Genomic DNA, 22029 nt, shown 5'->3' on the forward strand with positions numbered 1-22029 from the left:
GACCTTGGGTGTAGCGTTTCCTCATCAGGTTGTAGATTATAAGAGCTATACAGGGCTTTGGTTTGGCCAAAATGGAGTACTGTGTGTGGTTCTGGGAGCCACATTCCAGGAAGCATTGTACTGGAGATGGTGCAAAGGTGATTCACCAGGATGTTCCCTGGGATGGAGCATATCAGCTATGGAGAGAGGCTGGATAAGCTCGGGTTGTTTACTTTGGAGCAGAGAAAGCTGAGGGGTCCGTGATTCAGAAGGATAAGATTATAAGAGACATGGACAGGGTGGATAGACAGCAGCTGTTCCTTTTAGTGAGAGGGTCAAGAACAAAGGAGCACACTTTTAAAGTGAAGAGTTTGAGGTTCAGAGAAGATTTAAATATTTATTTTATTCACCAAGTGTGTGTTGGGTTCTGGGAATAATTCCTGATTGGGGAATTATCACGAGTAAACTCACGATCGTTAAAAGGTACTTGGACGAGCACTTAGAAATATCATAACATTCTAGGCTATGGTCCTGATGTAGGAAAGTGGGACTAATGTAGATCGTGCTGTACTTCTGTTGGCACAGAGTCTATGCTCCTGTGAGTGTATGGTGTGAAAGGTCAATTATTGAGCAGTTTAAGGCAGGAATTGATGAGTTTCTGAAGAGTATATTCACAAGGGTTATAAGAATAAACTGTAATAACTTGTTAAGTTGTGTCAATGTGAGAAATATGAGAAAATAAGAACAGCTTCCTTACAAACTGAAACCAGAGAATGGGGAATGGGGAACAGGCAAATGGCAGAACTATGAAGTCACTACTTCAGTTCTGTCTTCACAGAACTTTCTAACAACACTAGGAAAACCAAGTCTGGTGTGTGAAAATGATATAGTACATGGAACATAGAACATAGTAAGTGAATGGTTGAGGAGAAATTATTGGGAGTAAAAATAATGGACATGGACAACTAACATAGATTTATAAAATGGGAATTAAGTTACAGAATCAGACTAGGAGACAAATGAAAGAGAAGCAATGGATTTAAAACATTTGTATTTTCAGAAAAGTTTTGGTGAAGCTCCAAGCCCAGTTTACAAAATCAAATCTGAGTGGATTGGGGCGAATATATGGCCATGTTTCTAGAATGGGACAGCTGGCAGAAAACAGTGAATAGAAATAAACAGACTCGTCAAGAAACAGTCTGACATTGTCTGTAAGGTATGATTATGTGAGAATGGCCATGTCCCAGACTCCCCATCACCTTCCTCGGATATCTCCTGTCTCACCAACAGGACAGTACAGTGTGATACAGTTGGAAGGGAATTGCTCTGGGATACCTCAAAAGTGACTCAGTATCTCACGAAGTCTCATGGCGTTAGTTTACACATGGGAAAGGAAACCTCCTGGTGATTACCATGTACCAGCCTCTCTCAGCTGATGAGTCAGTACTCCTCCATGCTGATCAACACTTGGAGGAAACACTGAGGGTGGTAAGGGCGCAAAATGTACTCTGGTTGGGGGATTTAGATGTCCACCACTAAGAGTAGTTCAGCTGCAGCATTACTGATTGAGCTGGTCGGGTCCTAAAGGATATAAAGACTAGGCTGGGTCTACGGCAGGTCATGAAGGAACCAACAAGAGGAAAATACATACTTTACCACATCCTTACTAATCTGCCAGGTGCTGAAGTATCTGCCCATGTCAGTGTCGGTAAGAGTGACCTCCGCATAGTCATTGTGAAGATAAAGTCCCACCTTCACACTGAGAGTAACATGTATCATTTTGAGTAGTACTATTACTGTGCTAAATAAGACCAACTTCAAACACATCTAGCAGCTCAAGTCTGGGTTTCCATAAGGTGCTGTGTATCCGCAATAGCTGAGGATTGTACTCCAGCACAACCACATGGCCTGGCATATCCCCGTCACAGCAATTACCATCAAGCCAGAGGATCAACTTTTGTTCAATGGAGTGTACAGGAGGGCAGGAGCAGCACCAGCCATACCTGACAATGAGGTGTTAAGCCTGGTGAAGCCACCAAACAGGACTATGTGTGCGCCAAACAGCATAAGCAGTCAGTGATAGACAGAGCTTAGTGATCCCACAAGCAAAAGTTAAGATCTAAGCTCTGCAGTCCATCTACTTCTAGTTGAGAATATTTATGGACAATTAAACAAGTCATTGGAGGAGGAGATTCCACAAGTATCCCCATCCTTAATGATGGAATAGCCCAGCACTTCACTGCAAAAGATAAGGTTGATGCATTCTTTCGTCAAAAGGACATCTTCAGTCAAAAGTGGTGAATGGATGAAATATCTCAGCCTTCTACAGTGATCCTCAGCAATTCAGTCACCAGTCCACAGCCAATTCGATTCAGTCCACGCAATATTCAGAAACAGTTGGAGGCACTGGATACTCCAAAGGGGACACATGCTGACAACATTCTGGCAATTGTATTGAAAACGTGTACTGCAGAATTTGTCACTGACCTAGCTAAACTGTTCCAGTATCATTACAACAACATGGAAAATTACCCAAGTATCCCCTAGACATAAAAAGCAGAACAAATCCAATCCGACCAATTACCACCCCATCAGTACTCTCTGTCATCAGTAAAGTGATGGGAGGTGTCAGTGTTTTCAAGCAGCACCTGCTCAGCAATAACCTGGTCAATGATGCCCAGTTTGGGCTCCACCAGGGTGACTCAGCTCCTGATCTCATTACCTTGGTTCAAATATGAACAAAAGAGCTGAATTCCAGAAGTGAGGTGAAAGCGATAGCGCTTTAAAACAAGGCTGCATTCGACCAAGTGTGGTATCAAGGGGTGTTAGTAAAACTGGAATAAATGGGTATCAGGGACAAACTCCCCGCTGGTTAGAATCATACCTGACACGTAGGAAGATGGTCATGGTTGATAAAGGCCAGTCAACCCAGCTCCAGGACAAGTGTGTAGGAGTCACTCGAGCAGTGGCCTAGGCCCAAACATCTTCAGGCCTCTTGATCAATGACCTTCCCTCCATTTTAAGGTCAGAAGTGGGGATGTTCGCCAATGATTGCACAATGTTCAGCAACATTTGTGGGTCCTCAGATACTGAAGCAGGCCATGTCCAAATGCGACAAGATCTGGACAGTATCCAGGCTAACAAGTGGCAAGTAATATTGATGCCGCACAAATGCCAGACCGTGACCATTACCACTAATATGCAATCTAACACGGCCCCTTGGCATTCAGTGGTGTTACCATCACTGAATCCACAGTGGACTGCAGAGGTTCAACAAGGCAGCTCACCACCACCTTCTCAAGGGCAACCAGGGACAGGCAGAAATGCTGGCCCAACCAGTCACACCCAGATACACGAAATAAATATTATTTAAAAAAAAACAGAGGAAGATTGTTGAGATATCACAAAAGATCGGTGTTCGGGCCCCAGCTGTTCACACTACCCATTAAACATTTGGTTGCGGGAATCAAATACAATATATCCCAACCTTCTGACAGAACTAACGGATGTTGGATTGTGAGTGGGTGAGGAGGTTGTAAAAAAGCCTCTAAGTGACTAAGACAAGTGGAGTGAATGGGCAAATACGTGGCAGATGGAGAGCAATGTGGGTAGAGGTGACGGTGTGCACTTTGATTTGAAGCTTATCCTTTGAAACGGGATTGTTTGAAACATGTTGATCTACAAAGGGACGAATGCTCCTTTTTGTTGTTTCCTTCTACGCAGCCCTCCGAGGTCCCTGCAGCACAGTGAGGTCTGAACCCAGAAGGCAATACTGGGAATGGCATTGGCACGAAGCCCAGTGTACATAGACCCACCAAGTGGGGAGCTGTAACATTGCAAAGGATTTAGATACCCCTGTCGACCAGTCACTGAAAACAATATTGCAGGAGTGGAAAGCAGTTAGGAAGGTAAATGGGTGTTGACCTTCATTTCAGGAGTAAGGGTGTCTTACTGCAACTGTACAGGGCCTTAGCGAGACCCCATCCCGAAAATTGTTCAGTGTTGTGTGCAGTTTTGGCCTCCGTACCTAATAAAGGGCAAACCTGACATTGATGGAGAGCAGTGAAGGATGACCAGACTGATCTGTGGGATAACAGGCTTGTTGTGGGAGCAGTGTTTGGGGCAACTGGGCCTGTATTCTATGGGCTTTAGGAAAATGAGTGGCCACCTCAGTGAGATATATAAAACTCTGGCAGGGTGAGACAGATTGGAAGCAGGGATGATAATTCCCCAGGCTGTGTTGTCTAAAACAAGGGACCACAGTATTAGATACAGACAGGCTAGTCTGTATTGAGATGCCAATAAATGTCTGCCCTCAGAGACTGGTGAACCTGGGGAATACACTCGATCCATGACACTGAATAAAAATATGGATTTAGACACAGTAAAGATATTAGGGGAGAGCAGGAGTACGGTGTGTTCATAAAGGTCAAGCCATCATTATATTGCATTGAGTAGAAAACTCAATGGACCAAAGGGACTACTGCACTTGCTAATTTATAGCTTCCCAAGGTTAATCACATTAACGGATATATTCGTTGCGTGGGATAAGTGCATTGTGGAAATATTTGAACATGAACAACAATGAGGACGGCTCAATGTGTTGTACGACCCACTCCATTCCCGATGTTTCTGTGCAGTCAGTGGGAAAGCTCTGTAAATGCTGTCACAAGCTCTCAGATGTTAGGAAGGAGGTCTCGGAAAGGTCAACAGGACTGTGTTCCTGTTCCCTTTTTCCGATACTGAGGCTGGGGCCGGGTGTTCTGTCTGGGTTTATCCTTTAAGACCTCGGAGCAGTTTGATACAATCAATAGAGTGTCTTGCTTGGCCGATTCAGAGATCATTGAAAAGTTTTATCACATGTATATGTGTCTGCAGTCATAGATAATCATAGATAATCATAGATAACAGCCTCCAGTCTGACAAGGGTCCTTCCACTAAGCCCTCTGCTTCCTACCATCAAGCCAACTGTATATCCAATTGGACTGTACCCCCAGCATTTCACGTGATGTAACCTTCCAGAGCAGCCTTCCATGTGGAACCTTATCAAAGGCCTTACGGAACTCCATGGAGACTATGTCTACCGCTCTGTCCTCGTCAAACTTCCTCATAACTTCATCAAAGAACTCTAACAAATTTGGGAAGCATGATCGCCCACTCACAAGCCTATTCTGACTGCTCCGAATCAAACCCTGTGTAAGTAATGGATGCAGTCAATGGTTTGCTGTCCTTCATTGTTAGATGATCCGAGTACATAAGTAAAGCCATCTTCCTGCTGTTGTAGAGCCTTGCTGAGAGAGCATTTGGGACACTCTCGACAGAGTTGATGTCCTTTGTAAGGAATGATCACCTTACCACAGACACTGGTGATGGTAACATGAGGGTAGAGTGAATAATATGAGTTTTTTATCTGTAGAACTGTGAGAGATGAAGAGATGATGATGCTGAAACACGAGGAGTGGCAGCGATCACTTATTTCCAAAAGAGACATTGATAGGGAGAGAAATTCCATACTTTACCCAGGATTGATTGGTTTAATTTATTGTCACGTGTACCTCAGTACAGGGAAACACTTTGTTTATGAGCAGTGGAGGCAGGTCATAGTAAGCATGGCCAGGCAGATCATAGGGTGGAAAGAGACTTGGACAGAGTAAGGCAGACAGGATGCACTGAACAGGACGTGCACTAGACAAGATCAACATGAACAAGATCACCATTATTTGAACTTAGAGAGTCCATTCATCAGTCTAACGTGACTATCCTAATAGTTTATATGCCTAAATTAACTCTCCCCACGTTATTGTGCAGTCAGCGAGTGAACCCTGTACTGAACATCAGGTTATTCACAATCCCCAACAGCAGCCACAATATCTTCCATCTGAAACAGGTAGCCATTCCAACCAGCTTCTGCCTTACATAGAGAACACCAGGCTGTCTTCTCGGAGATGGAACATGCCTCCTTGAGGCTTCACACAAGACATATGGCTTCCCTCCTCACCACTAGAAAACCAAGTTAAAAGTCCCACGTGCGTATCATAAGCAACGGAGCCACCTGGAACAACATGGAGCAGTCTGTCTGTGCAGCCTCTGCTTCACTTGGTCATCATTTTATAGCATCAATCTGGAGACACTTAAGACTGCCGATGCTGGTGATCCGAGTAGAACCTCGATTGCTGGAAAAGCACAGTGGGTCAGGTGGCATCCGAGAAGCAGGAGAATCGATGTTTCAGGCATAAGACATTCATCAGGAATCAGCATCAATTACCTCATTCTGCCCCTGTGTAAGTGCATTGAGGTGGGAATGGCCTCCTACTGTTCCTGTATAAGTGACTCAAGGGACTGACTGGCTTCTTCCTCGTCCGATTGGACAGGGCCAGAAGCCTGACTGGGTTACTCCTGGTTCCTGTTTGACAGCTCGATGTACTGACAAGTGTGACAATGCTGCAGCTTTAAGAGCTAATTTTTATCCTGGTTTCTTTTAAGAGAGAGATTGAACGATCGTTACCAAGCAGGCTAGTTAAGACCACTTGAGTAACAGCTAGCGAGGCCTTAAGTTTATTTTAATGCAGCCTGAATGGGTGTGGTCAGCTCTCCCAGATTAGTATCACTGGGTTTTGGTTTCTCAGTAACATCAAAAGCTTTTGGCGTCTCCACAGAGTTGGAAGCTTCAGGGAATGTCTCCTGTTTGGTACTCTCTCTGAATTTTCTCTTGATGCTGTTTTCTATTCCTGAATGTTCCTTTTTTCCAAGGGCTGCGTTTATGGGAGTTTCCTATGTTGGACTAATTCATTAATAAAAGCTCCTAGATCTATTATTCTGTTTAGTTGCCCAATAGAATTACGTTATTCTAAATTCCTCTTACTTTGGTTTTGTTTTATCTTCCATGTTTAAGTAGATGGTGTTTGGCTTACCACCGAGTAGTTTGACCTGTCACATTGCATCCGGAACAGACACTTTACATTTCCTTTACAATAAGAAAACATTAGAGTCTCGGCTACCGACTTCAAATATTTTCGAGGCGCTCTGGTGTGCCCCATCACACGAGACTCCTTCTCTTCCTGAGTAATAGGCTGGAGGCACTGAATGGGCTGTCCCTGTTCTACTCTAATACTGTCAATAGGCTGAATGGCTTCCTCATATTCCTGTGAAACCAGCGTTAGGTGCTGAATGAACTCTCGTTTAACTGTGACAATGTGCAGTGTCAGGAAGTGCTGTTACATGAATGTTATGGACACTTTAACAGCACACGCATCAATGGAGTCTGGGTCTTGTTGCACATGGACACAAACCAGTTCAGGAACTGACGGGGGATAAAATGTTCTGAACATTGTGGAATCTTCAATGACCATCCCCACTTCTGACCTTATGGTGGGGAGGATGGGGGTGGTGGTGGTGGCAGGGAGACATTGATGAAGTAGCTGAAGATGTTTGTGAAGAAGAAGCTACCCTGAGCATCTCCCACAGAGCTGACCCAGGACTGAGATGATGAACATCTTCCTTTGTGCCATGTTTCACCCCAAAAAATGGACAGTTTACTCTGATTCCCATTAAGTCCAGTTTTGTTAAGTTCCTTGATATAAATAAAATTCAACCACTGCCTTGATATTGGGGCCAGTCATTTTTACCTGAACCCTTGAGCCAACCTCTTTTGTTCAGATCAATAGGCCATGGTATAGGAACAGCACGTGTTTTCTTCAAACAAATGGGATTGAATGTCAGGGTTTCTCTTCTCAAGAATGTTAGGGAGCAAGATGACTGAACGTATTTGAAGAGGAGGGAGATGGATATTGACCTGTCAGAGAGTTGAGGGCTATGACGAATTGGGTATGCAAGAGGATTTCAGACTGAGAGCAGATCAGCCACGATCTTAGTGAAGGGCAAGGCAGGCTTGGGGAGTGAATGACCTGCCCCTGTTTCTGATGTTCTCACATTCTGTTATTGGAAAGTTCGTGGAGGTTATTTTCATGGATGTTCTGTTATTGAATGTTTCAATCAGGGAGACCAGAGGATTTTGTGAGCCATCTCTGGGTGAGGTATGGGAGCTGTATTCTCAGTGAATTTGGGTCTACAACATGACCAACAAATGAAGCACAAGTTGCAGAGAGGGGCTCTATCATACCTAGCATGGGCCTTCCAATTACATTTCCCAAATCATGTCAAAACGTGTGGGACAATCTTGAAGGGCTGAATAGTCTCCTCTGTTTCTGTGAATCAGTTTATAGCTGTAAGTAGCCTCCCACTGTTCCTGTCTAACAGGTTTGATGGGCTGAATGGAATACAGAAAAATGGGACTGAGGAGCAGGAGTGGGTCATTAGATACGTTGAGCCTTCTCCACCAGGCAGTAAGATTGTGGCTGATCAGGTTGTGGAGTCGGCCACACTTTCCTGTCTCCATCCCATTATGCATGACTCACTTCTCTATCAAATATTTACCTAACGCAGCTTTCAATCAATGTGAACAAAGAGGCACGATACACTTCCAGCGAAGAGAATTATGACTTGAAAGGTCCTTTCAGAATTTTTTGTCATCCGTCTTATAGACTCAGGGAGTCATGCAGAACAGAAACATACCCGTTAGTCCAATCTGTTCACTCCGATCAGATATCAAATCTGATCTAGTCCCATTTGCCAGCATTTGGTCAATATCCCTCCTCTCAGATACTTTTTAAATGTGCGCTTGTAACCGCCTTAAGCACTTCCTCTGACAGCACTTTCTGTACACCACTCTCTGTGTGAAACATTTATCTTCAGGTCCCTTCTAAATCAATCCTCCTCACCTTCAACCTATGCCCTCTTGTTTTGGAACCCCCTATCCTGGTGGAGCAGAGTGTGGCTGTTCAGAATATCCATGCCCCTGATGATTTTATAAACCTCTATAATGTCACCCCTCAAACGCTTACACTCCAGGACATAGCACCTCAATCTAATCAACCTCTCCCTAAAGCTCAAACCTCCAATCCTGGAACATACGTGTAATTTATTTCTGCAGAAAACCGAATTGTACGCAGTATTCTTAAAGTGGCCTCACCAACATCCTGTACAGATACAACATACCACCACAACACCTATACTCAATACTCTGACTGATTAAGGTAAATGTGCTAAATGTGTTCAGCACCACTCTGTCTACCTGCAATTCCACATTCAAGGAACAATATACCTGCAGCCCTATGTCCCTTTTTTCCACAACACTCCCCAGGATCTCACCATTAAGTATGTAATTTCTGCCCTGATTTACCTTCTCAAACTGCAAAACCTCGTCTTTATCTAAATTAAACTTCATCTGTCCATCCTTGCCCCTTTGTCCCATCTCATTGCGGTCTTGTTGTACTCTGAGATAATCTACCACACCACCTTTCTGATGTCATCTCTCACCTTACTAATTATGGCCCCAATATTCACATCTAAATCCTTTACATAAATGATGAAATGCAGTGAAGTCAGTACTGATTCTTACAGCACACTGCTGCTCACAAGCCTCCAGTCTGAAACATACGCCTCTTCCTTCAAGCCAATTGTGACTAGCTCCTTCTGTATCCCATGTGACTGAAACTTACTAATCTGTCTACCAAGCAGAATGAAATACTAGCTATGAAGAGAGGCTGAGTAGGTTAGGTTTATTTTCCCTAGAAAAAATCAGATTGAGGGGGGACCTGATTGAGATTTACAAATTCATGAAGGGTATAGCCAGGGAGGCTAGAGACAAGCTTTTTCCCAGGGTGAAGGATTTAATAACGAGAGGTCGTGCTTTCAAAGTGAGAGATGGAATATTTAAGGGGGATACACGCAGTAAGTACTTCATACAGAGTGTGGTGGGCGTTTGGAACATATTGTTAGCAGAGGTGGTAGAGGTAGGCACAGCAGATTCATTTAAGATGCGTTTGGACAGATGCATGAGTAGATGGGGAGCAGAGGGATACATATGTTTAGGAATTGACCGACAGATTTAGACAGTACATTTGGATCGGCTCAGGCTTCGAGGGCGAAGGGCCTGTTCCTGGGCTGTAAATTTTCTTTGCTCTTTGTTGTTTAAATGAACACTTTGCTGAAGTCCATTTTGACAATGTCTACCAAACTGCCTTCATCAATCTTCTTTGACACCTCTTCAAAAACTCAATCAAATTAATGAGACATGATTTCCCATGCAGAAAGACACGTTGTCTCCCCTGATCAGCCCTTGCCTTCCCAAATGTATGTAAGTCGTGTCCCTCAGAATCCCCTCCAACAACTTACCCACCACTGACATCAGGCTCATCGGTCTATAGTTCCTCGGCTTTTTGGGGCACTGTTTCCTTTTCTAGTCCCACTCCTCCACTGCTCACAACAAATGTTAAATGTAACCAGGTCGGTGATATGGCCGATGATATTTGTCTCAGACTGGGTCAGGGTCAGTTTTAGGAATAAATCCGGCTAGTTTCTTTAATCTGCTAAAACAACACGTTTATGATCCAGAGCAATGTTACTCAAACTATGGTGGAAAGATGAATGGCAATCTGTTTGGGTTTCGCAAATATATAATCAATATTTCCCTTTCTAAACACACACACACACACACACACACACACACAAATATAAAATCTCTACAATTTTAACTTGAAAGAACTTTGTCCAGATATTATTGGAACACGTGACAAAGGAAAAATTGCAAGATTGACCAAAACGTTATTCTGCTTCTGAAGATATTGTACTTACAGAGCTGTTGCAATGGGATTCCATCCTGGGAGAGTTTGATTTGGCTGAATTCCCTTTGCTTTAGGCAGTGAGGAGATTCCAGTGAATTGTGGTCAGGGATCACCCAAAGGTTAGCCTCACAGCACCAGGGACTTGGGTTCAATTCAAGCCTTGGGTGACTGTCTATGGGGAGTTTGCACATTCTCCCCTTCTCGGTGTGAGCTTCTAATGGGTGATCCAGTTTCCTACCACAGCTCAAAATGTGTAGGTTCATTGGATTGGTCATGGTAAATTGTCCGTCGTGTTCAGGGATTTCTAGGTTAGATGCATTAGTCAGGGGTAAATACAGGGAAATGGGTTGGGAAGGTTGGTATGGACTTGTTGGGCCGAAGGGCCTGTTTCAACACTGTAGGGATTCCATAAAAATACGAATAGTAACGATGACTTCAGAGGTTTTTTTTAGCTTGCACATATTACTGTGATGGGGAACAATGAAGGAGAGAGTGTAATAGGCCATTTCTTCTCGGGCAGATTACATTTTCGCCCTCTCTGAGCTGAATCACACAGTAATGTCATCCTCTCCCAAACTGGACCATGTGAGGTCCCCTTGTACATTGTCCAAACTATGTCTCCATCACATTCCCTGTTCCATGTAGTTGCATCATAGCTGCTGTCATACACAGAGCCATATCGTTAGCAGAAAATGGCCTTGATCGATTTGAAGATATGTTTATATGTCCCTGTGTCATTAAAAAATAAAAATGTTTAATTTAATTAGAATACCTGTGTTAAAATGAATGCATTTTTTAAAGAAATACAGAAATTGCTGGAAAATCTCGGCAAGTCTGTCAGCATCCAGATGCCTTTTACTTGCTGCAGTTGTACCAGCCTCCAACACTTCCTCTGGCAGCTCATTCCATACACACACCACACTCTGTGTGAATAGGTGCCCTTTAGGCCTCATCAAAAACTTTCCCCTCTCACTTTCCACCAATGCCCTCTAGTTTTGGATGCCCTTAATCTGGGGAAAACCCTTGACTACTCACCCTATCTATGACTATTCTGATTTTATAAACCTTTACTGCTGCGAAATGTGACTCCAATCAACACGAATGGCTGTACTTTCAGTCATCCCGGGCCTAAAATCTGAAATGCAATACTGACACTTCTTCCTTCTCCATCAGGTCACAATTCTACAATCGGTTGAATCAGTTTGTTCAGATGGATCATGAGACACTTCTGTGGGATTTACATGTTGACCTTTGTGCCCAGAAGAGGCCTCACCAATGTCCTGTACAACCTCAACATGACGTCCCCATTCCGATACTCAAAGGTCTGTCCTATGAAGAGATGTGTGTTAAACACTTTCTTAACCACACGATGTATATGAGGTGCCTAGGTTTCTGTACTACAGAAACCTAGACAGCCTAGGTTTCTGTACTACAGCACTGCCAAAGGCTCTACTTTTAATTGTTTAGGTCCTGCACTTGGTTGATTTACTAAATCGAATACCTCACATTAATTCAAACTAAACTCCATCTGCCACCCCTCAGCCCAGTGTCATATTACTGTCACGTCCCCCTAGCATCACTCGACAATACCCATAAAGCTGTAACATTATTCTCCTCTGTGTTTGTTCATCAGACTGTCCTGACATGCTGGGTCATACCTCTCCAACAGGCAGGACTTGAATCCAGGCCTTCTAGTCCAGAGCTAGGAACACTACCACACAAGTCAGGAATTGGAATCAAATCCAGAGTTCTGGCTCAGAGACAGGGACACTACCATACCCAGATTTTGGGTCATATTTTAAGTGCCCGCTTTCAGCTCGATATGGATTTAGTATAATCAGGTTGCCATTACTGAATCACAAAAAAACATTTTGTATTATTAAACAAATGCAAGATATTTGTCTCAACTGTAGGATATTGAGGGTACGTGCTGTGCCATCGAAATTAACTACAAACATCTTTAATTGCTATTATCCAAAGTCTGCAATATTAGAGAATGAAATTCTGCAGACACACTGCCCAATGAAGGGTCTCAAACAGATATTTATTATCAGAGACAAAGGAAGAGCTTAATTTCTGGTCCCAAAACACAGATCACTCTTCCCCAATACTCACGTGCGACTCCCCTTTTCCTAAACCATGAAATGACACCAGGCCGCTGATTACTGTCTAGCCTCTCCTCCCCACTGACTGTGCCTGCAATCTGTTCCTCCTCCCCCTAATCATACAAGGCAAACCAAGCTCAGGGTTTTTGTGAAAATCAAGGCCGGAGTGTGCAGGCCTCCTGGAGAGGGGGAGGGAATTTTAAAATTGAAGGGGGAGGGGGAGGTTGCAGTAATATCACATACTGGGTTGAGGGGTGTCAGATGAAGTTTAGTTTGGATTAATGCGAGGTATTGGATTTGGTAAATGAAACAAAAACAGGACCTATACAATTAAAAGCAGGGCCTTTGGCAGTGTTGTAGGACAGAGACCTAGGCCGTCAGGTATAATTCTTTAATTTTTGCATCTCATATAGATAGTGTGGTTAAGAAGGTGTTTAACACACTTGTCTTCATTGGTCAGACCTTTGAGTATCGGAATTGGGACGTCAATGTTGTGGTTGTACAGGATATTGATGAGACCTCTTCTGGAATACTGTGTCCAGTCTGGTCACCCTGCCCGCTCATTCCATCGGCATACAACCCTCTGGGTGAAAAACCTGCCCCTTAGGTCACTTTTAAATGTTTTTCCTCTCACCTTAAGCCTATGTCCTCTAGTTTTGGTCTCCCCGTAGCCTAAGAAAATACCTTGACTATTCACTTTGATATTATTGACGTTAATATTATTAAGCTGGAGAGGGCTCAGAAGAGTTTAACCTGGATGTTGCTGGGAAAGGAGGGAGTGAGCTATAAGGAGAGGCTGGATAGGCTGGGATTTTTTTCACTGAAGAATATGAGATTAAGCGGTAACTTTGCACAGGTTTATAAAATAATGAGGGGTACAGATAAGCTGAAGGGCTGATGCCTTTTCCCTAGAGTTGGGGATTCAAAACTGAGGGATATTTTAAGGTGCGAGGAAAAAGATTTACAAAAGTCATGAGAGGAAATTATTTAGACAGAATCTGGCTTGGGTGTGGAATGAACTTCCAGAGGAAGTGGTGAAAGCAGAGACAGTTACAATGTTTAAAGGACATTTAGATCAGTTCATGGATAAGACATCGGTTGGGATGTTGCTGTGAGCAGCTGCCCTCTCCCTCCCCCTCTCTGAATGAATCCCTGTTGGTTTTCACCCACTGCCAATGCCTGTGCAGTGGCGTGTGGAGGCCAGCAGATGGTGGCATTGCATCACTTCAAACACCACAGAGACTACCAGACCTGCCCCACACAGAGACACACAGATACACACACAGCTATTGTTAGGACACAACATTGAGCTCATCTGGTACTTTAAACTAAACTTAAAGAAATGCTCAATTTGCCTTGTAAACTGTTAAAATATGAGTGACAGAGATCTCCCAAATTCCACTGTTTAAATAAAAACATCAATTTATTTTTTTAACTCTGAAACTGAACATTTTACATCAACTGTGCACAACTCTGAGACCCCTTTCTCTTAACTGCTTATTACCCAACTCCAACTCTATAGCAATATACTGTTTCAAAAAGACACTTATTGAAATTACATAAACGTAACTTCAAAACCACACTGCAGCTGACCTAACACCAATATCCCTTTTTCCCATCTTTCCTGGGAAGACTGGCTCATGTTAACGGATGCTATCGGAGTGTCTACATTTTAGCATTCTGCAACCTGGGAACACATCCTTCCATGATACTGTCTCTCAGTCTCCCCCACTCTGTCTATTTCCTAAACCCCTCCCATGTGGTGATATTTAAACTGATTCCCCCGCTATCTCTCTCTGGCAGTGATGTTCATACCCACAGAACCCCCTTGTCAGGGCACAATGGAGACACGGAACTGTAAATGGGTGGGAGCTGTACATCCTGTCACTTCCAGCCCGGGCTGCAAGTTTCCCCACACTGGGCAGGGATCGAACACAGTGTTATTGAGCAACGCACAGGGGTGGGGTACTGTACACAGTCCTATATGCTGGGAGGGTAACTGATCCTGGTTTACAAATTAATTCACGAGTGATCACTGCACAGGTTGCTGTGCTGGTCAGACTATCTGGTTAAGGTTTATCGATACTGCAATGCTGTGGTCTGTGCAGCTCCACATGCTGGATGGATATTTGTTTCAGGGTTACACATTTGTGCCCAGTTGTGTTCTGCACAGCTCCCCGTGCTGGACAGATATCTAGTCCAGGTTTATAGATCAATGCACTGTTGTGGTCTGCACAGCTCACCGTCCTGGACAGATATCTCGTCCGGGTTTAAAGATCAATGCCCTGATCTGATCTGCACAGTGTTCCACGGTGAACTGATATCTCCTCTGGGTGTATGGTGTCTGGGCTGGTTCTGTGAGGTGGATTAAGAATGTGGTATATCTAACCATTTCAGCTGATCTGGCAATGCCTTTAGTTCCCATTCCTGTGATTGGACCCTCTGTCTCTCTCCCCATTAATGTTACAGTGTGTCCAGGTACAGTACATCATGTTGGTGGGGTGGGTAGGGTGGAAAGGTGATGGAAAGTTCAAGGGGTTACCCGGAATGTTGTGTCCCTGACATTCTATCACTGACATTCCCCGGAACGTTCTGTCCCTGACACTCTATAACTCACATTCCCTGGAACGTTCTGTCCCCAACATTCTATAACTGACATTCCCAGGAACGTTCTGTCCCTGACATTCTGTAACTAACATTTCCAGGAACGTTCTGTCCCTGACATTGTTTGTGACCGGCCGGACCTCAGTGAATTGAACAAACGATTAGATCCCGAGGGAACAGATCCCGTTCCAGGGAGAAGGAGACACTGTTCCGAAGGCCCTTCAGGCAGTTAAAGGGGGAATATGTTTTCCCTGCGTTTACATTTCCCAACGACACAGGATCGACCACAATTCAGACCAAAATACAGGAATTCCCAAACTCCGTTTGTCTTCAGGAAACTGGGAGAGAATCCTTCAGGACAGCAACGTTTCCACCCTCCGTATTAGGAACTGGGAAGGACTGACCTGTGTCTGCTATCGAGTGATCGAGTGTGTGGGAATGTTCTAGAAACCATCTGTCCTTATGTATGTGTCTCTGTGTGTTTGGGGAGGGAGGGTTTATTGTGGTTTATCTCACATTTTTGTCAGTAATTCCGACCTTCCCATTTGTTATTCCAGCTCCAATTATTTTAATAAATCCCTGAATACAGGGACACATTTGAAAATCTCACTGGGTCCCCGATCAAATGGGTCCCTTTGCCTCCAGGCTGATGGATAATGGGTTTGTTTTCCTTCCTCACAGTTAACGTAGTGACCATCTACGTCCTGCTTTATAAAGATTGTGGATTGTCTCCATGTGTCAGACGTTACCTGGGGGCCATGGCAGCGGCGGATCTCCTGGTCATTATCCTCGACCTGATGCTGAGACACATTCCCATTGTTTTTCGGGAACAGTTTTATTTCCTGCACTCCGTCCCCGTGTGTAATATCCACGCCGTCCTGCTTTATGCAGCCACTGACTGCTCTGTCTGGTTCACCGTCACTTTCACCTTTGATCGGTTTGTGGCCATTTGTTGCCAGAAGCTGAAAAGTAAATATTGCAGTGAGAAAACGGCGGCTGTGGTTCTGGGAGCAGTGACTGTGCTGAGTTGTTTAAAGAACATTTCCTGGTATTTTATGCTCACGGCTTGGTATTGGCTGAGGAACAACCCCTGGTTTTGTGATGTAACAGGCATTGTTCAATTCTCCAGTGTCTGGGTCACAATCGAGTTCCTCCACCACATTCTAACCCCGTGTGTCCCATTTCTCCTGATTCTGCTGCTCAATGTTCTCACCGTCAGACACATTTTAGTGACCAGCAGAGCCCGCAGGAGACTCCGCGCTCAGACCAATGGGGACGCTCAGTCTGACACTGAAATGAGAAACCGAAAAAAATCCATCATTTTACTGTTTGTGATCTCGGCCAATTTCATCCTGTTATGGTCAACGTTCATGCTGTATTCTATATGGAGACGTTTGTGGTATTTTGGGAATTGGTCTTTGCATCTCGATGACTTTGTACAGGAATTGGGCTTCATGCTGCAGCTCCTCAGTTGCTGCACAAACACCGCGATTTATGCCGTAACCCAGACTAAGTTCAGGCAGCAGCTGAAGAATGTGCTGAAATACCCCTTCACCCAAATCCATCCATCCATTAAATTCCCTCATTAATCACACTATCCGGGATTTTCTCATTTCAGTTCAGTGTTTCAGCGATGGAGCAGCCTGTCGATATGATAACAGACTGAGGGTAGCGCTGGTTTGTCCATCCTTATTCCACAGGGGTGTTACAGGGAAACATTTCAATGTTTCTCACAACTCAGGGGCCAGTGAGAAGAGGCTCCATCCCACTGACTGTATCCATCACTTCCATTTGTAACCAATAAAAATGTTGATTAAAGCGTGCTGAGCAGCAGAGTGACCGATGTTGTTGTGTGTCTTTGTGTTGGAGAAGCTGAGCTGGAGAGAGACAGACTCAGCCCCAAGTCCTGGTCCTCAGGGAACGGGTGGACACCGCGCCCTGAGCTCAGGAGCTGGGTTTAACTCCATCTGACCCCCCATTCCAACCTGGCCTCCCCATTTACTCACCCCCACTTTTCCTCCTCAATTCTCTCCCTCTCTCTCTCTCTTTCTGCACACTGTCTCTTTCTTACGACCTCTCCCTTTCACTCTCTCTGGTCCCCTCTCAGAAACACCCCCCCAAACCCGGTTTCTCCACCTGCCTCCACTATTCTTTCTGTCTCACTCTCCCCCTCTCTCTCTCACACCCTCAACATGAGTTTCTCCACCTGCCTCCATTCTTCTCTCTCCCCCTCACCCTCACTCTCTCTCTCCTGCCGTCTCTGTCTCCCTCCCGCAATTCTGTCGCTACTCCATTTTCCACACCTCCCTCTTCCCACATCTCTCGATCATCTCACTCCCACCCACACCCCCGAAGCCCCCACACGCAGCCTCACGACCAACCCCCAGTCTCTGGGTCAGAGGGAGAGGGAAATACCAGGGAGCCAGTGTGTGTCAGAGAGAGAGGGAGGGATGGACAGGAAGGAAAGAGATTGAGTCAGAGAGAAACGGAGGAGGTGGGGAGAGAGAGAGACCAAGGTAGGGGGATCGAGAGTGAGAGAAGATGGAGAGAGAGTGAAGGAGCAGGGAGAGACAGAGAGAGAGAGGGAAGGGAGAGATAAGGTGAGGGAGGGAGTGAGAGAAATAGGGGAGGACATAATGAGAGATGGGTCAGAGAGAGAGGGGACAGAGAGGGGGGGAAAGAGAGAGGGTGACAGAGAGAGGGGGGAGATAGAGGGGTCAGAGAGAGAGGGGACAGAGAGAGAGAGGGTGACAATGAGAGGGGGGACAGAGAGAGAAGGGGACAGAGAGAGGGGAGTCAGAGAGAGGGCGACAGAGAGAGGTGGGACCGAAAGAGAGGGGGACAGAGAGAGGGGAACAGAGAGAGATGGACAGAGAGAGTTGGGCAGAGATAGAGGGGGCAGAGAGAGAGGGGGCAGAGAGAGGGGGACAGAGAGAGAGAGGGGGACAGAGAGAGGGGGACAGAGAGAGAGAGGGACAGAGAAAGGGGGGGCAGAGAGAGAGGGACAGAGAGAGGGGGACAGAGAGAGGGGGACAGAGAGAGAGGGGGACAGAGAGAGACGGGAACAGAGAGAGAGGGGCAGAGAGAGTGCGACTGAGAGAGGTGGACAGAGAGAGAATGACAGAGAGAGAGGGGAACAGAGAGAGAGGGGGGCAGAGAGAGGGCGACAGAGAGAGGGGGACAGAGAGAGGGGTCAGAGAGAGTGGGGGGCAAAGAGAGGGCGACAGAGAGAGAGTGGGACAGAGAGAGAGGGGGACAGAGAAAGGGGGCAGAGAGAGAGGGGGGCAGAGAGAGAGGGTGACAGAGAGAGAGGGGGACAGAGAGAGTGGGGCAGAAAGAGAGGGGGTCAGAGAGGGGGAGACAGAGAGGGGCGATAGAGAGAGAGGGGGACAGAGAGAAGGGGACAGAGAGAAGGGGACAGAGAGAGGGGTGACAGAGAGAGGGGGACAGAGAGAGGGGGGCAGAGATAGAGGGGGCAGAGATAGAGGGGGCAGAGAGAAAAGGACAGAGAGAGCTGGGACAGAGAGAGAGGGGGACAGAGAGAGGGGTGCAGAGAGAGAGAGGGGGGTGCAGAGAGAGGGGAGGACAGAGAGAGGGGGACAGAGAGAAAGGGGGACAGAGAGAGGGGGGACAGAGAGAGGGGTGATGGAGGGAGGGGGACAGAGAGAGAGGGAGGCAGAGAGAGAGTGCCAGAGAGAGAGGAGGCAGAGAGAGAGGGGGGGGGGCAGAGAGAGAGGGTGACAGAGAGAGAGAGTGGGACAGAGAGAGGGGGCAGAAAGAGCGGGGGTCAGAGAGGGGGAGACAGAGAGGGGCGATAGAGAGAGAGGGGGACAGAGAGAAGGGGACAGAGAGAAGGGGACAGAGAGAGGGGTGACAGAGGGGGGGGACAGAGAGAGGGAGCAGAGATAGAGGGGGCAGAGAGAGAGGGGACAGAGAGAGAGGGACAGAGAGAGCGGGACAGAGAGAGAGGGGGACAGAGAGAGAGAGGGACAGAGAGAGGGGGGCAGAGAGAGAAAGACAGAGAGAGGGGGACAGAGAGAGACGGGAACAGAGAGAGAGGGGCAGAGAGAGTGGGACAGTGAGAGGGGGACAGAGAGAGAATCACAGAGAGAGGGGAACAGAGAGAGAGGGGGGCAGAGAGAGGGCGTCAGAGAGAGGGGAACAGAGAGAGGAGTCAGAGAGAGTGGGGGGCAAAGAGAGGGTGACAGAGAGAGAGTGGGACAGAGAGAGAGAGGGGGACAGAGAGAGGGGGCAGAGAGAGAGAGGGGGGCAGACAGAGAGGGGCGATAGAGAGAGAGGGGGACAGAGAGAAGGGGACAGAGAGAAGGGGACAGAGAGAGGGGTGACAGAGAGAGGGGGGCAGAGATAGAGGGGGCAGAGAGAGAGGGGGCAGAGAGAGAGGGACAGAGAGAGAGGGACAGAGAGAGAGGGGGACAGAGATAGGGGTGCAGAGAGAGAGAGGGGGGTGCAGAGAGAGGGGAGGACAGAGAGAGAGGGAGGCAGAGAGAGGGGGGACAGAGAGAGGGGTGACGGAGAGAGGGGGACAGAGAGAGAGGGAGGCAGAGAGAGAGTGGGCAGAGAGAGAGGAGGCAGAGAGAGAGAGGGATGCAGAGAGAGAGGGTGACAGAGAGAGGGCGAGAGAGAGGGTGACAGAGAGAGAGGGGGGCGGAGAGAAAGGGGGAGAGAGAGAGGGGGGCAGAGTGAGAGGGGGACAGAGAAAAGGGGCAGCGAGAGGGCGACAGAGAGAGAGGGGGACAGAGGGGGACAGAGAGAGGGGGTCAGAGAGGGGGAGACATGGAGGGGCGATAGAGAGAGAATGGGACAGAGAGAAGGGGTCAGAGAGAAGGGGGCAGAGAGAGGGCTGACAGAGAGGGGGGGACAGAGAGAGACGGGAACAGAGAGAGAGGGGCAGAGAGAGTGCGACAGAGAGAGGGGGACAGAGAGAGACGGACAGAGAGAGAATCACAGAGAGAGAGGGGAACAGAGAGAGAGGGGAGCAGAGAGAGGGCGTCAGAGAGAGGGGGACAGAGAGAGGGGTCAGAGAGAGTGGGGGGCAAAGAGAGGGCGACAGAGAGAGAGTGGGACAGAGAGAGAGAGGGGGACAGAAAGAAGGGGCAGAGAGAGAGGGGGGCAGAGAGAGAGGGTGACAGAGAGAGAGGGGGACAGAGAGAGAGAGGGGGACAGAGATAGGGGGCAGAAAGAGAGGGGGTCAGAGAGGGGGAGACAGATAGGGGCGATAGAGAGAGAGGGGGACAGAGAGAAGGGGACAGAGAGAGGGGTGCAGAGAGAGGGGTGACAGAGAGAGGGGGACAGAGAGAGGGGGGCAGAGATAGAGGGGGACAGAGAGAGAGGGGGACAGAGAGAGGGGTGCAGAGAGAGAGAGGGGGGTGCAGAGAGAGGGGAGGACAGAGAGAGGGGGACAGAGAGAAAGGGGGACAGAGAGAGGGGGGACAGAGAGAGGGGTGACGGAGAGAGGGGGACAGAGATAGAGGGGGCAGAGAGAGAGGGGGCAGAGAGAGAGGGACAGAGAGAGGGGGACAGAGAGAGAGGGGGACAGAGAGAGGGGTGCAGAGAGAGAGAGGGGGGTGCAGAGAGAGGGGAGGACAGAGAGAGGGGGACAGAGAGAAAGGGGGACAGAGAGAGGGGGGACAGAGAGAGGGGTGACGGAGAGAGGGGGATAGAGAGAGCGGGAGGCAGAGAGAGAGTGGGCAGAGAGAGAGGAGGCAGAGAGAGAGAGGGGGGCAGAGAGAGAGGGTGACAGAGAGAGGGCGAGAGAGAGGGGACAGAGAGGGGGGGCGGAGAGAAAGGGGGAGAGAGAGAGGGGGCAGAGTGAGAGGGGGACAGAGAGAGGGGGTCAGAGAGGGGGAGACAGAGAGAGGGGGACAGAGAGAGGGGGACAGAGAGAGACGGGAACAGAGAGAGAGGGGCAGAGAGAGTGCGACAGAGAGAGGGGGACAGAGAGAGAGGGACAGAGAGAGCGGGGCAGAGAGAGAATGACAGAGAGAGGGGGACAGAGAGAGGGGTGACGGAGAGAGGGGGACAGAGAGAGAGGGGGACAGAGAGAGCGAGAGGGTGAGAGGGTGACAGAGAGATGGCGACAGAGAGAGGATGATAGAGAGAGAGCAGGACAGGGAGAGAGGGTGACAGAGAGAGTGGGGGCCAGAGAGAGGGCGACAGAGAGAGGGGGACAGAGAGAGAGGGGGCAGAGAGAGGGCGACAGAGAGAGATGGAACAGAGAGAGAGGGGACAGAGAGAGAGGGACAGAGAGAGTGGTGACAGAGGGGGACAGAGAGAGGGGGTCAGAGAGGGGGAGACAGAGAGGGGCGATAGAGAGAGAGGGGGACAGAGAGAAGGGGACAGAGAGAAGGGGACAGAGAGAGGGGTGACAGAGAGGGGGGACAGAGAGAGAGAGGGACAGAGAGAGGGGGGCAGAGAGAGAAAGACAGAGAGAGGGGGACAGAGAGAGGGGGACAGAGAGAGACGGGAACAGAGAGAGAGGGGCAGAGAGAGTGCGACAGAGAGAGGGGGACAGAGAGAGGGGGACAGAGAGAGAATCACAGAGAGAGAGGGGAACAGAGAGAGAGGGGGGCAGAGAGAGGGCGTCAGAGAGAGGGGGACAGAGAGAGGGGTCAGAGAGAGTGGGGGGCAAAGAGAGGGCG

This window comes from Chiloscyllium punctatum, chromosome 17, assembly GCF_047496795.1.
Source record: "Chiloscyllium punctatum isolate Juve2018m chromosome 17, sChiPun1.3, whole genome shotgun sequence".
In the NCBI taxonomy this organism is placed as follows: domain Eukaryota; kingdom Metazoa; phylum Chordata; class Chondrichthyes; order Orectolobiformes; family Hemiscylliidae; genus Chiloscyllium; species Chiloscyllium punctatum.